The 5489-nt window shown below is 36.6% G+C and overlaps 1 pseudogene; it reads right to left on the bottom strand.

The window, feature by feature from the left end:
- Nucleotides 1-5317: 5317 nt before the first annotated feature.
- Nucleotides 5318-5489, bottom strand: part of LOC102836680 — a 6401-nt pseudogene continuing 6229 nt past the window's right edge.

Below are 5489 nucleotides of genomic sequence, written 5' to 3'. Positions count from 1 at the left end.
GGTGTTGGAGGAGAATATTGAAGGTGCCTGGGCTGCCAAAAGAACCAATAGATCTGTTTTGGAGGAGGTGCAGCCGGGGTGCTCCTTGGAGGCCAACATGGCCAAACTTCATCTCTCATACTTGGGACATATTGTCAGGAGGGAGCAGTTTCTGGAGAAGGATATCATGTTTGGTAAGGTGGAGGGTCAGAGAAACAGGAGGACCCCCGATGAGATGGATTGGCCAAGTGGCAGCATCGATGGACTTCAGCGTGGCAACATTAATGAGGTTGGCCTGCGATCGGGCAGTGGTTCTTGTTCTGTTGTGCATGGCATCGTTATGGGTCCGTGCCAACTAGACAGCACCTAGCAACAGCAACAACAACATAATCTAATCCTGATAAGGTGTCCAACGTATGTGAGATGAAGTTTTGCTCTCTTCTCTTCTGAGGAGCATTGGTGAGTGTTATCAATTGAGAAAAAGAATTGTCTTGAGGAGTCTGGACTTACTTTGTAATCCTGAATTTGTGTTCGCTTCCCCCTTAGCTATTTTACTTAAATGTTGATTTTCTGTCAATAAAGTTACTTGAGATATTAAATAAAATTAAAAAAAAATGTTTTAGGCTGAACTGCAAGCCCCAAATGCACTGCTGTCTCCACTTTTTCATCAGAGGTGAGTCTTCATCCTTGAAGGACTGCTTTCAGAAGACCAAACGGGTGAAAGTTCCATGGAACAAGATCAGGACTATAGGGAGGATGCTTTTAACACCTTCAAAATGAAGTTTTTGCAGAGTGTCAACAGTGTGTTGACAGAGATGTGCATTGTCATGCATGAACACAAAGCCCTTGGATAGCAGTCCTCTTCATTCAGTAGGAAGTTTAGGCTTCAGTTTTTCAGGGAGTCTTCACTGTATCTAGCACTGTTGATTGTCGAACTTTTTCCTGATGTTGTTGTTGTTGGTAAGTGCCCTTGAGTCAGTTCTGACTCATAGCAACCTTATATAGGGTTTCTGAGGAGCAATTGGTGAGCTTGAACTGCCCACCTTGCAGTTTAACTGGCTTTGCAGTCTGGTGCATTATCCCATAGCGCCACACTAGAATAGTATTCCAATATTGGCCCTTGGGAAACCCAGAAAATTGTAAGCATCAATTGTCCAGCTGCTGGTTGACTTTTGAACTTTTTCTTGGTTGCCGATTGAGGATGTTTCCTATCCATACTCTTCTGTTTACGCTCAGGCTTAATTAATGAGTCCATGTTTTGTCATCAGTAACATTTTTTTTTTTTTAAAGAAACTTTTACCTTCCTTTGAGTATCGGTCCAAATTTTATTTGTAGATGTCCAAATGCCAAATGTTTCTGTTTATATTCTTCTGTGAGTTGTTTTGGTACCCATCTGGCACAAACTTTTCGAAACCAGTCTGTCATGGATTATTTCATAGGCAGAGCCATGGCTGATTTGCTAATTGATCAGTTAGGAGATTCCTGTTGTAGTTGTGTAGCTACTGACTTATTTGTTTTAGATTGTTTACAAGGTCTGATAAAGTTTGTGAGCTAAATTAGCTAACTCAATAATGGGAGTTACTTTTCAGTATGGTTAATGCAAGAGCAAATTCCCACCCCCCCAATCTATTATTGGAGAAAAAAGCCTTTGAAATGACTTGTGTTGTTGTTGTTGTTGTTAAGTACCGTGTGGAGTCAGTTCCGACTCATAGTGATCCTTCACAGGGTTTCCAAGGCTGCACATCTTTACGGGAACAGAAAGACTCTTCTTCCACAAAACAGCTGGTAGTTTCAAACTGCTATACCTTGAGGTTAGCAGCCCGATTTGTAACCACTATGCTAATGGCTTGTAGCAGTCTTTTATTGATAGCCCAAGACTCTTATAACATTTAATCAACTGTTTTATTAGAGTGTAGACCTAAATTATCGTTGGAATCTTCACTTAGTATGCTTTTACCACAATTGGGGCAGGATCAATGGACTCAAGCGTGGCAACCGTAGTGAGGTTGGCCCAGGATCGGGCAGTGTTTCATTCTGCTGTGCATAAGGTTGCTATGAGTCGGTACTGACTCGATGGCACCTAACAACAACAACAACAAGGCCCAGTTCTCAAGAGGATTACTGGATGTAAACCAGAGAATTTAGGGTGGTATATATCAAGGATTTTTAAATCCTCAGCAGATTTATAAGGATCTTCCTGCAGTCTTTGAAAATCTTTAGTTATTTCATTTAATTCTGTATGTGTCCAAGGAGAAAAAGTAATATGGGTAGTATCCTTTATATCTTCACTGAGACAGATTTTTAAAGGCATTTCAAAAAAATGTTTTATATCCTCAGTAGATCCTTTAGGGGAAAAGGGGAGTTTAGATAAAGTATTAGCAGAGGAGTTTTTAATACCATCAGAGAAGCAAAGAGGAAGAGAAGGATACATACGTGCAGATGGTCTTAGGACAACTTGGATAGTTTAAACAGAAGCCTGGAATTGCAGTTTTTATTTTGTTTAGTAAATTTTCTCTTCTTCTGGTGATTGTAGGCTTACTTTGCTGGTCTTTTTCTAATTGTTGGAGATACTGTGTTAATTTGACTTTGGGCTTTTCTTCTTTTTGGATGTGTGCATTTATTGCTATAAATTGCTCTCTCAGCACTTTTTTCTGTGCCCAAAGGTATGATATGTTGTGTTTTAATTCTCATTTGCTTCAAGGAGTTTTATTTCGTTTTTAATTTGTTTTATTACCCAGTAACTTTTAATCAGGGTGTTACTCAGTTTCTACGTATTTCATTTTGTGTCCTTGACCATCCTATTGTTGATTTCTAATTTTATAGCATTGTAAGCTGAGAAGGTAACTTGTAGTATAGTATTTTGATGTTTTAAAATTTGTTAAGACTTACTTTGTAGCCTAACACATGGTCTATTCTGAAAAATGTTACTTGTTACTGGAGAAGAATGTGTACTGTGCTGCTATTGGGTTGAGTGCTCTGTAAATATCTATGATATTTGAATTGATGGATTCTGTTGTTTAGTTCCTCTGTATCTTTGTTGCGTTTCTTTCTGGTTCTGTCCTTTTTCAAAAGTGGTATATTGAAATTTCCCATTATTATTGTAGAGTTGTCTATTTGTTTCTTCAATTCTATTAGAGTTTTTTGTATGTATTTTGAGACTCTTTTGTTGGGAACATATATATTCTTAATGGGTATGCCTTCATGCTCAGTTGACCCTTTAATCATGAGATAATGTCCTTCTTTGTCTCTTATACAGTTTTTTTCTTAAAGGTATTTTATCACAGATTCGTACTGTCACTCCTGCTCATTTTGATTGCCATTAGTTTGATATAGTTTTCCCATCCTTTAATTTGTTTTTGTTGTTTGTGTCTCATGTAGACAGCATATTGAAGGATCCTGTTTTCTTATCCATTCTGCTACTCTCTGTCTCTTGTATACATTTAATCCACTGATGTTCAGTGTAATTATCAACAGGTATGAATTGATTGCAGTCATTTTGTTATGTGGGGTTTTTTGTTTTTGTTTTTGTGCTGCTGTTTTCTTTTTTCTGCATACTTTCTTGTGCTGAATTCATTTTCATGTGCTTTCTTTTGTCAACTTATTCATAACTCTTAATATTTAAAAATCTTCATGGATTCTCCTTTTCTTGACTTGTTGTGAAGGTGTATTTAAGTTTCTTTCAGGTTATCCTGTACATTGTTAATTTCCTCCTCATTTTAAAAGTCTGTTTTATCTTGAAATCTGCTTGACCTCCTTGCTACCTGAAACTCTGTAACTGTACTTTTCCCTCTCTTCACTTTCTAGTTGTTCTGATCATAGATTGATTCCCTGCTTTCAGTCCATAGTTTTGTTCTTCTTTTTATACTTTCATGGTGGTGATGGTGGTAGTTATGTATTTCCATATATGGATTGAATTCTGGGTGTTGTTGTATATTTCAATCTCTGGTTGTTATCTGCTGTTGTTAGTTCTAAGTCCAAAGAATGCCGTTTAGTATCTATTATAAAGTTGGCTTGGTTTTAACAAAATGCTTTAATTTCTGTTTATCCGGAAATTTTTTAGTTTTGCCATCATATTTCAGGGACAGCTTTACTGGTTACATAATTCTTGATTGGCAGTTGTTTATTTCAGAGTTTTGTGTATGTCTTCCCATTGCCTTCTTTCCTGAATGGTTTCTACTGAGAAATCTGAGCTTGATCTTACTGGTTTTCCTTCATAGGTAACATTACTTTTTTCCTCCGCTGTTTTCAGACTTTTTTTCTTGTCTTTGACTTTGGAGCTCTTGATTGTTGATATGTCTTGGTGATTTTGTTTTGGGGTCTATCCTTTCTCGGGTTCGTTCAGTTTCTTGAATGCTTACCTTCTCATATATCATGATGTTAGGGAAATTTTCTTCCAGCAGCTCTTTGACTTTTCTGTGTTTTTCTTTGAATCTTCTTGTTCTGGAATTCTGATCAGTCATAGGTTATTCCTCTTCATCTTGTCTCACATAAATCTTAGCCTTTGGATATTGTCATTTTTTTTTCTGATTGTTGTTCTATCATACTAGTATAGTGAGAGATTTATCTTGTAGCTAATTCTGGCTTCCATGGATTCACATCTACTCCTTTGTCCTTTCAGTGTATTGACCCTTTTTGATATCATAGCATTAGTCTTCTGGATTATTGTTTGCAGGTTTTGTATTGTCTCCACTCCTTTAGCTGTTTTGTTTGATTGTTCCTTTAGCACTTTTCTGAATTCTTCCAGTTTTCCTCTTCCTTGACCTGTCAGTCAGTAGTATGGGTTGACTTTAAGTATCATTCTCCTGGACTTTTTTTTCAGGCAGTACTAGTACTTTTTTTCCTCAAACACATTTTCTAGCTCTGCCTCTTAGTTGGTTGTTTGAACTTCTTTGTCTTGTTTTTCATGTGAACAGAAACTGTCTGTTCCTTTCAAGGCATTGTGGTCTTAATTTACTAAGTTGATAAATGTGTGTTGGTGTATTGTTAGGCATTCACCAACATTTTTTTTGTGTGGTTTCCAGAGAAATTTATTCATTATAATCTATTCAATATGCCATCAACAGTTCTCATGTGTGTAGTGTGCTGATAAATAGACACTGAGAGGATTTTTAAAGTTCTTCATTTAAAAGTCTGAATTCATTTTTACCACATGGTCTTATACACAGTCATCTGTTGAAACGTTGTTGTTTTTTTAAAAACAGATCTTAGTTTTAAAAAGGCATAGATACTGTGAGTTTTTGTACAAACTGGTGGATAGTAAGTTAGTTCCTTTGTTTTGACATATAAGCCACAAATTCACCGCAGAATAAAGAATATAGGCCAAAGAAAGCATAATTGGTCACTCGTATAGAACAGTATTGTTTCTATAATTTGAAGCTTTCTGAATGGACGGGTTCAGGCCTGATGCAACTGTAAAAAGATTACTTAGTGAATAGACTATATGGAAATTGTACAAAATGCTATAAACTGTAATTATTAATAGCTTCAACAGCACTATCTTACTCATTGCT

The sequence above is a fragment of the Chrysochloris asiatica genome, unplaced genomic scaffold, assembly GCF_000296735.1.
Source record: "Chrysochloris asiatica unplaced genomic scaffold, ChrAsi1.0 scaffold00343, whole genome shotgun sequence".
NCBI lineage: Eukaryota > Metazoa > Chordata > Mammalia > Afrosoricida > Chrysochloridae > Chrysochloris > Chrysochloris asiatica.
Note: the sequence above shows the minus strand (reverse complement) of the source record. Positions and strands in the feature narration are given on the sequence as shown.